We start from the raw sequence: 11,287 nt of genomic DNA on the forward strand, positions 1-11,287 counted from the left end.
CTGCAGGAATAAGCCTGTGAATTTGTCCTTCCTTTCTTTTGTTTTCTCTCTCTCTTTCCCTCTCTGACACCTGCATATACAGTTGACCCTTGAACAACAGAGGTGTGAGCTGTAGGAGTCCACTTTTATGTGGATTTTTTTCAATAAATGAACACAGTACTACACGATTTGTGGAAGAGAGTGTAGGGAAGGCTGACGATGGGACTTGAACACCTGCTATGGGTCCTGGAGCCAATACCCCATGGACACTGAGGGATGACTGTATTTCTTTCTTAATTCTCTGTGTGGTTTTGACTTTAGATTCTACTATAATCTTGGCAATAAACTTTTACCTTTAAAATTAAAGTTGTGGATGGGTTTCAATTATGAATATTTTATTGTTCTAATAGATGGTGCTATTGGTAAAGAATCTGCCTGCAGTGCAGGAGATCCAGGTTCAATCCCTGGGTCAGAAAATCCCCTGGAGAAGGAGTGGCAACCTACTCCAGTATTCTTGCCTGGAGAATCCCATGGAGAGAGGATCTTAGCAAAGTGCAGTCCATGGGGTCGCAAAGAGTCAGACACAACTGAGCACAGCACAGCTAGCTAATAGAGAGCATATGCATATAAGGGGTTAATTTGCATTTACAGTTGTCCCTTGGGATCCATGAGGAATTTGTTTCAGGAACCTCAGCAGAAACCAAAACCCAAGGATGCTTAAGCTCCTTGTATAAAATGCGTGGGCTTCCCTGGTGGCTCAGTGGTAAAGAATCTGCCTACAGTGGGGGAGCCACTGGAGACATGGGTTTGATCCCTGGGTCAGGAAGATACCCTGCAGGAGGGCACGGCAACTCCCTCCAGTATTGTTGCCTTTGGAATCCCATGGACAGAGGAGCCTGGCGGGCTAAAGTCTATAGGGTCACAAAGAGTCGGACACAGCTAAAGCGACTTAACACAGCATGGCATAAAATGCATAGCAGAGCTGCCCTCTGCCATAGGTGGAACCTTCATCTGCAGAATCAGCCAACACGAAATTAATTCATGGTTGGTTGAATTGTTGATGTGGAGCCTAAAGACAGAAAGGCCAACCGTAATTCATTCTTTTAAAAAATAATTCATTCATTTATTTTTATATTTGGCTGTGCTGATTCTCTGTTACTGCTCTCAGGATTTCTCTAGTTGAGGCGATAGGGGGCTACTCTCTAGCTGCAGCACGTGTGCTTCTCACTTTGGAGGCACCTCTTGTGGTGGAGCACAGGCTCTAGGGCGTGTGGGCTTCAGTAGTTGTGCCACTTGGGCTCAACAATTGTGGCCCATGGGCTTAATTGCCCTGAGGCATGTTGGATCCTCCCAGGCCAGGGATCAAACCTGTGTTCCCTGCATTGGCAGGTGGATTCTTAACCACGGGACCACCAGGGAAGTCCTGTAATTCATTCTTAAGGCACCTGGGTCCTTAAGCACCTGGGTCCAAGCACAGTGCTGGGCCCATTGATGATGTCAATTAATGTTTGCTAAACTGTGCTCAATCTGGATCGTTTGGTTTCAGTCTTACTTAACATTGCCTGCATGATAAGTAGCTTCAGTTATGTCTGACTCTGCAACCCTATGGACTGTAGCTTGCCAGGCTTCTTTGTCCATGGGATCTCCAGGCAAGAATACTGGAGTGAGTTGCCATGCCCTCCTAAAGGGGATCTTCTTGCCCCGGGATTGAACCTCCTTCTCTTATGTCTCCTGCATTGGCAAGTGGATTCTTTACCACTAGTGCCACCTGGAAAGCCCTACTTAACATTACTGTTCTACATATACAACACGTTTCATCATTACTTAAAATGGTCTTGAACCTCTAGAAATGGTTTTGTATAAATTTGGTCAGTTGTATTTTTGGTGCATGACTGACATAATGATGTCTTCAGCAATCATTTACTATTTGGTAGGAACTCAAAAACACAATTCTTATACTTTAATAGCTAAGTTTAGAAGGTTTACACATACACAATTGAATATATGTAGCAGTCAAACTCCAAAGACAGCTTCTCATCTAGCATAGTTGCCCAGTGAACTTTTCCTCCCAGTATTCATGCCCTTGTATAGTTTCCTCCCTTTAAATTACGACTGGCCTTGACCTATTTGTAACCAGCAGAATACAGCAGAAATGATGCTATATATCCTACAAGTCCAGGTCAGAAGGACACTTGCAGCTCTGCCTTAGTTTTTCTAGCTTTCAATCATCATCTGACCCAGCTGTGTACAGGAGCCCATGCAGGGATTGTCTAGCTGAGCCTCTAAGCTTTGAGGTTGGTTGTTATGCAGTAACACACAATGTAACAGTATACTACAGTGTGATGAGTACAGAATGCCAGTTCCCATCTGGGGTGGGAGAGGGTGGAGATGGTGTAGGGAGAGAAGAAGGAAGGCAGGCGTGGAGAATATGCACAATTTATAAAAACAAGTAGCAGTAAATAGATTTCCCAGGTGGTGCTAGTGGTAAAGAAGACGCCTGCCAATGCAGGAGACATAATAGGTGCATGTTCAATCCCTGAGTCAGGAAGATCCCCTGGAGGAGAGCATGGCAACCCACTCAGAAGAGCCTGGCGGGCTACAGTGCATAGGGTAGCAAAGAGCTGGACGTGAATGAAGTGATTTAGCACACAGCACAAAGCAGTAAATGACACTTCCTTCATGTAAGAAATCCTTTTGAACAGCAAAGTTGCTTCTAATCACCACTTTCCTCAAAAGAATCTGCTCATGAATCCTTTTAGGGAAACGAAAAAGTAGAAGTTCACTCATTCATTCATTTATTTATTTGAGAAAGTTTTGCTTAATGGCTACTAGGTCCAATTCTCTGGGCCAGATGTGAGCAGTACCCGTGAGGAAGCTGAGCTAGGATTGTCCTCTGCTTCCCTGGTGGCTCAGAGGGTAAAAGCATCTGCCTGCAATGAGGGAGACCCAGGTTCGATTCCTGTGTTGGGAAGATCTCCTGGAGAAGGAAATGACACCCCACTCCAGTACCTTTGCCTGGAAAATCCCATGGACAGAGAAGCCTGGTAGGCTACAGTCCATGGGGTCGCAAAGAGTCAGATATGACTGAGCTACTTCACTGTCTGTTCAGTGAGAATGGTGGTAAACAGAAGGAGAAAATTGAGATGGCAGTGAAATGGAGGCAAAGTGGAGGAAAATAGAACAGATCTGCAAGACGGGAGAATGGTGCTTCTCTGCAGGAAATAGGAACTTCCCTGGTGGTCCAGTGGCTAAGAATCCATGTGCCCAGTACAGAGGGCCCAGGTTCAATTCCTGGTCAGGGAACTAGATCCTATAAGCTGTAACTAATAGTTCCTGTACCATAACTAAATATCCCAAGTGCTGCAACTAAGATCTTGCATAGCCAAATAAATAAAATTAAAATAAAAAAAATTTTAAAGGGTGTTGTTAGTTAAAGGAACAAGTTGAAAAATAAAAATCAGAGGTGTAGATGGAAAGAGCTTCCCTTCCTCTGAGGTAGGTGGAAAACAAGATGTAAGAATAGGGGAAAGATTACTAAGTTTTTAGTGGAGAAAAAATTGATATCAAACAGCACCCATTGTCCCAATTGAGCAGAGAGAGAACTAATTTGCTGAAAGTAGGGCAGGCAGAGGAGAGGCAGGGCTGAGGAGAGAGGAAAGTTGTTAACTGCTCTGGTTTATATGTTGAGAAACTGATAAGGAGCTAACATTATTTTGTTGCTAAGTCATGTCCAACTCTTTTGTGACCCCATGAACTATAGCCCGCCAAACTCCTCTGTCCATGGCATTTCCCATCCAAGAATACTGGAATGGGTTGACATTTCTTTCTCCAGGGGATCTTCCCAACCCAGGGATCAAACCCACAACTCCTGCACTGCAGGTGGATTCTTTACCACTGAACCACTGGGGAAGCCCCAAGGAGCCAACTAGTGACAAGCAAAATGGTTGTGCTGCAAGGCTGGCCCAGGTGAGGTTGGAAATCATAAATTTGTACTGCAGTCAATCATCCTGGTAAGGTAGGTTTCTCCTATGGTAGCTCCCAGAGCGGAAAGAATGGAAATGGTTGGCCGAGTCTAGGTTAGAAGGAAAGATTTGGGCTATATTTTTAACACTTATTTAAGCACGTAATATTGTGTCTGAAAAACTCAATATGGAAAAATTAACTTTTTGTGGCTTATGAAGTAATATACACAAGTTTGGGTTTGAGCTCTGACTCTTTAAATTCCTGGAAGACTTTGGGAAAATCATAAAGTCACTTAAACTTATTGTTGCTCATATACAAAATGAGAGTTTTTATCTACCCAATTTCTCATGAGGCTAAAACGAGAAAATTTAAGCAAAACTTGGGCTTCCCTGATAGCTCAGCTGGTAAAGAATCCTCCTGCCATGCAGGAGACCCTGGTTTGATTCCTGGGTCAGGAAGATCCCTTGGAGAATGGATAGGCTACCCACTCCAGTAAACTTGGGCTTCCCTGGTGGCTCAACTGGAAAAGAATCCACCCACAGTGCAGGAGACCTGGGTTCTGTCCCTGGGTTGGGAAGATCCCCTGGAGAAGGGAAAGGATACCCACTCCAATATTCTGGCCTGGAGAATTCCAAAAACTATATAGTCCTTGGGGCTTCCCTCATATCTCAGTTGGTAAAGAATCTGCCTGCAATGCACAAGACCCAGGTTCGATTCCTGAGTTGGGAGGATCTTCTGGAGAAGAAAATGGCAACGCACTCCAATATTCCCGCCTGGAGAATCCCGTGGACAGAGGAGCCTGGCAGGCTACAGGCCATGGGATGGCAAGAGTTGGACACGACTTAGCGACTAAACCACCACCACCACCACCACCATCATATAGTCCTTGGGATCACAAAGAGTCAGACACAACTGAGTGACTTCCACTTTTAAGTAAAGTGGTTTGTATACTTAAAGGTATGATTTTACTACCTTTAAAAATACCAAAGATATTTTTTCTGATTTTATTACCTTTAAAAAAACCAAAGAGTTTTTCTTTGGTAGTAGGTAAAGTTTCATTTCACGGATGGCTTCAGTTTCCTCTTCTCTGTTTCCATTTGTTAATCTGTCGCTTTTCAGTTTCAATGCAGAAAACTTTCCGCCGCCAGTTGTGTTAGTCCTGGTAACTACATTTGTCTCCCTGTCTTTATTTTACTGTTTGATTTCTTTGTCCAAGAAAGTCACCTAGAATGTTTCGTGCCTTTTTGAAACTTAAATTACAATTTGCTATACTTTCTTTTTGTTTTCTTTTCTCAGTTCAGTTCAGTCGCTCAGTCGTGTCCGACTCTCCGCAACCCCATGAATCACAGCACGCCAGGCCTCCCTGTCCATCACCAACTCCCTGAGTTCACTCAAACTCATGTCCACAGAGTCGGTGATGCCATCCAGCCATCTCATTCTCAGTCATCCCCTTCTCCTCCCGCCCCCAACCTTTCCCAGCATCTGAGTCTTTTCCAGTGAGTCAACTCATCGCATGAGGTGGTCAAAGTATTGCAGTTTCAGCTTTAGCATCAGTCCTTCCAATGAACACCCAGGATCGATCTCCCTTAGAATGGACTGGTTGGATCTCCTTGCGGTACAAGGGACTCTCAAGAGTCTTCTCCAGCACCACAGTTCAAAAGCATCAATTCTTCGGCGATCAGCTTTCTTCACAGTCCAACTCTCACATCCATACATGACCACGGGAAAAACCATAGCCTTGACTAGATGGACCTTGGTTGGCAAAGTAATGTCTCTGCTTTTTAATATATTATCAAGGTTGGTCATAACTTTCCTTCCAAGGAGTAAGCGTCTTTTAATTTCATGGCTGCAATCAGCATCTGCAGTGATTTTGGAGCCCAAAAAAATAAAGTCTGACACTATTTCCACTGTTTTTCCATCTATTTCCTGTGAAGTGATGGGACCAGATGCCATGATCTTTGTTTTCTGAATGTTGAGCTTCAAGCCAACATTTTCACTCTCCTCTTTCACTTTCATCAAGAGGCTTTTGAGTTCCTCTTCACTCTCTGCTATAAGGGTAGTGTCATCTGCATATCTGAGATTATTGATATTTCTCCCAGCAATCTTGAGTCCAGCTTGTGCTTCTTCCAGCCCAGCGTTCCTCATGATGTACTCTGCATATAAGTTAAATAAGCAAGGTGACAATATACAGCCTTGACGCACTCCTTTTCCTATTTGGAACCAGTCTGTTCCATGTACAGTTCTGACTGTTGCTTCCTGACCTGCATACAGGTTTCTCAAGAGGAAGGTCAGATAGTCTGGGATTCCCGTCTCTTTCAGAATTTTCCACAGTTTATTGTGATCCACACAGTCAAAGGCTTTGGCATAGTCAATGAAGCAGAAATAGATGCTCTTCTGGAACTTTCTTGCTTTCTCCGTGATGCAGCGGATGTTGGCAATTTGATCTCTGGTGCCTCTGCCTTTTCTAAAACCTGCTTGAACATCTGGAAGTTCATGGTTCACATATTGCTGAAGCCTGGCTTGGAGAATTTTGAGCATGACTTTACTAGTATGTGAGATGAGTGCAATTGTGCAGTAGTTTGAGCATTCTTTGGCATTCCCTTTCTTTGGGATTGGAATGAAGACTGACCTTTTCCAGTCCTGTGGCCACTGCTGAGTTTTCCAGATTTGCTGGCATATTGAGTGCAGCACTTTCACAGCATCATCTTTCAAGGTTTGAAATAGCTCAACTGGAATTCCATCACCTCCACTAGCTTTGTTCGTAGTGATGCTTTCTAAGGCCCACTTGACTTCACATTCCAAGATGTCTGGCTCTAGGTCAGTGATCACGTTATTGTGACTATCTTGGTTGTGAACATCTTTTTTGTACAGTTCTTCGGTGTATTCTTGCCACCTCTTCTTAATATCTTCTGCTTCTGTTAGGTCCATACCATTTCTGTCCTTTATCGAGCCCATCTTTGCATGAAATGTTCCCTTGATAGCTTTAATTTTCTTGAAGAGATCTCTTGTTTTTCCTATTCTGTTGTTTTCCTCTATTTCCTTGCACTGATCACTGAGGAAGGCTTTCTTATCTCTCCTTGCTATTCTTTGGAACTCTCCATTCAGATGCTTATATCTTTCCTTTTCTCCTTTGCTTTTCGCTTCTCTTCTTTTCACAGCCTACTGGAATTAGCATAATATGGATACTTTTAGTTTTTAACCTGATTGATCCAAAGATGGAAGATGCCTGATAATTCTATTGATTGTGTAATTTCTTGGACCATATTCTTAAACAGTCAGCATTTTGCCAAATCCCTTTGTTCACAGAATTGCTTATTATCTATCCAATTTTTCTAACTCTTGCTCATTTATATATGACATCTATTGGTGCCATTAATTTTAAAACATAGTCTTTAGGCAAGAAATGACTGTGTTTGTTCAAGTTCTTTTTACAAGTTGTCAGTAAAATGCTCAGATGAATGAGTTTGCTTTCTTATTTAAATATCCCTTTATTTGCTGTTTTCTATTTTTCACGTTTGTAGGAACAACAAGTCAGTGTTACTAATTTTCAAGTGAAAATATCAGAGTAGGTAAGCTGCACATTGAAAAAAGACATGACTTCATTTCAGTGGAGTGACAATTTTCAGATCATTCAAGGGGGGAGTGCAGCAAAAAGGAAGACTTTATACACAGTTTCTCACTAAAAATAGCCTGGCACAGTTCTGATAATGGGAATAAAGGGATTCTAAGAAGGTGATATGAAGTCTAATGGGGTGGTTGAGATGGTACAACAAGGTAACAGTGAATTGGCTCTGAAAGAACTAAAAAAAAAAGGAAGGAAAATTACTTTGTTAAGTATTAATCTAAATCCACACATGACCCACCCGATACGAATCATCCCTTTTTTCAGGAGACCCTGGTTTGCAGCAGGGTCTGCAGCTATAACATCAACGGTCACCGTATCACAGTGCTTGTTCGTCACCTTATTTCACTTTTTAAAGTGCAGGATGTTGCCAATCTAGAGATGTCAAAGCACTTCCTATTTTTCTCATCATTTGCATTGTAGGATGGTGTGGTAGGTGTTTTCTGTTTGGAAAGTATCCATATTCTTAGAAAATCAAAGCAGGGGTAGAATAGGATGGAGGATAAAAGGAGCATGGAATGGCTATTTAGGATTGACCTTGCTTCGCTCTAGATTTTAGAGTGTATACTCAAGGCTCTGAACTGTGTTCCACAGTTTTCATGTCATTCAACTTAATCCTCCAAGGGCAGAGACCTAACAAACTCTAGAGCAGCAACTCTAGGGGGACAGGATTTTGTGTAGCGTTCTGCAGTCCACCAGGCATATCTCACAATTGGCTTAATTGCTAACTTCCAAGAGCCAGGCGATTGCAAGTAAAATTTCAAATTTTCTACTTTGAAAGAAATAGTCGAGTGGCTCTGGGCAATAAGTCCCATGGGAAGTACCTGATGATGCTGAAAAGCTGCAACTCATTTGTCTTTTCTAAAAGAGATATAATAATTTTATTTTTATTTATTTGTTTTTTGTTTGTTTGTTTTACACTTTATTGTCTTAGACACACTCCATCTAGTTACCCACAGTCCAAACCTGGCCCACATAACCTCAGCTTATTTACATGCCTGGTCCTCGTAAACATTTAAGAGTGTGATTTCTGCCTGAGAGTTTTCGAGTCCAGACTTTTCACTGTGAGAAAATCATTTTAGTATTAAACAATCTCACAAACTCCCATGTGATAATAAAATGATTATTTGGCTCACAGAAAATCCAGGGAGGACACATAGACTTCAGAACTATTTGTGATAACATTTTAGTGCTTCCATGGTCCTCATTCATAGAACAGACATTAATTGGTCACCTACTATGTGTCAGGCACCATTCTAAGTACTGAGAAAGCATATGAGACAAAACTGATAAAATCACTGCCAGGACCGCACACTCTAGTGGTAGACTACAGATCGTTAGCCAGATAAGTGAATAGAATATATTATGGCAAATTACAGAAAGTGAAGTGCCAAAAAGAATAAGAAAACAAGGAATGAGAGTAATGAGTGCTGAGGTGGGGTGGGGGAAAGGGAGAGCGTGCACTTTTAGACAGTGAAGCTAGAGGACTCACTGAGAAGGAGACCCTTAAGCGAGGGTTGGGAGACTATTATGAACAAAGGCCCTAAGGTGGGAAGAAGCCTGATGCATTCAAGAAACATACAGGAGATCAAACGGTCTAGAGAGGGTTAAAAATGAATTTCTGGGATTCCAGCAGAAAGTCAACTATGTGAGAAGATGGCTTTATGTTCAGTCCTTAGAAGTAATTAGGTCAAAACCTTTTTAGTTTAGGAGAGGAAGGACAAGATGTCAAAACATGGAAAAACAATCCACCAAAAAGAATGTATTACAGAGTATAGAAGAGGGAGAAATCATATCTTTAATTACTAGATGTGAGCAGGAAGTAAGATTGATATTTTGGAATCATTATTTGCATGTAAATTGCTTTCCTTCATCAAAAAAGAGAGCCTTAATTTGTCATGATTTAGAGAGGTAAGGTTACAACTGCCTCAAAAGCGAGTAGAGCAAAATGGTTAGCATGATTATAATATAAATTTACAGACTTTCAGAGAGTAAAGAAGCATTTTGTTAGTTTTCCATCTTTACTTCTGTTCCTCTAATGGAGTTTGTTTTTTTTTTTTTTCCTTCCTGATTTCTCCCCTAGAGCTCTCACATATAAAAGGGAAATGATGAGAAGGCACTTCATTAGAAAAACAGAAATCAACTTTATGGAAATGTGTTAGTTAAGAGCACACTAAGTAAAACAGAAGTAGAATTATTTTTATATTCTTTCTTTCATTTGACCAGGGTCTTTTCATTTTCAAGGGTGTGTTCAAATACCCTTGCTGAGTTACAGCAAAGATCTTAATCACACAAAGCAAGATGGTAGTAACAGGGATTTGAGCAAAATCAGAACAGAATGTGAGGTTTTCTAATGTAAAGATAATTCAGCTATTTTGCCCTTATTTTTTATAATGATAAAATTCTCCTTAGAAAATTCTATACACCACTGTGTCTGTCTGTCAGATGCAAAGCTAACCTTTGGGTTAAAATATTTATTCTTTTGTTTCCATAGAAAGCATTATTCTGAACATCAAATGAAAATGAATAATGGTTTAATATAAAATTTGTGAAGATAAAAGAAACAAATGTGAAGGGAATTAATGGAATTTAGAATACCTTACAGGATAAAGCATATTTTTTAAAGAAGAATTTTTCATGAAGTCAGAGCACTATGGCAATCAAATATCTTGGCTCTTAGATTGTTTATACTCCAGGACAGCTTTGAAATTCACAGGCATACTAGCTAGAACTTGGTGTGATTACAATCCTTTTAAGATCTAATGTGGATTGTTGCTTACAATGAAAGAAGAGCATAGGAAAACTTGTTCCCAAAGCTACAAATTAAATGCATTCCTGGGTTTAGTGTTTGATTCGATTGCTTGAAACTTCTCTTTTTTATTCTAGAAAAAGGTAATCTTCCTTTAAAATTTGGCTATTTGATACTTATAGACAGAACTTAAACAGAGTAAGCCCAGGTGGTGTTAGGGGTGAAGAGCCTGGCTCCCGATGTGGGAGACTCAGATTAGATGTTTGGGTTGGGAAGATCGCCTGGAGGATGGCATGGCAACCCACTCCAGTATTCTATCCCATAAACAGAGGAGCCTGGTGGGCTACAGTCCATAGGGTCACAGAGAGTTGGAAATGACTGGAGAAGTTTAGCAGGCATGCATGCAAGAGATAGTCATCATAATAACTCCAGGTTTATAATTGTTAAAAAAAGGAATGCTTGTCTATTCTCACATAGTTTTAAGTCTGTGGGGAAGATACAGTTAAAAATGGAAAAAGAAAATGTTTTAATAAAATAATTGCTAATATATATGGTAGGAGCAAATTTGGAAAACTCAGCAGTGACCACAGCACTGGAAAAGGTCAGTTTTCATTCCAATCCCAAAGAAAGGCAATGCCAAAGAATGCTCAAACTACTACATAGTTGCACTGATCTCACACGCTAGTAAAGTAATGCTCAAAATTCTCCAAGCCAGGCTTCAGCAATACATGAACTGTGAACTTCCAGATGTTCAAGCTGGTTTTAGAAAAGGAGGAGGCACCAGAGATCAAATTGCCAACATCTGCTGGATCATCAAAAAAGCAAGAGAGTTCCAGAAAAACATCTATTTCTGCTTCATTGACTATGCCAAAGCCTTTGACTGTGTGGATCACAATAAACTGTGGAAAATTCTGAAAGAGATGGGAATACCAGACCACCTGACCTGCCTCTTGAGAAACCTGTATGCAGGTCAG

The sequence above is a fragment of the Moschus berezovskii genome, chromosome 16, assembly GCF_049115385.1.
Source record: "Moschus berezovskii isolate FMDL1 chromosome 16, NW_MosBer_1.0, whole genome shotgun sequence".
NCBI lineage: Eukaryota > Metazoa > Chordata > Mammalia > Artiodactyla > Moschidae > Moschus > Moschus berezovskii.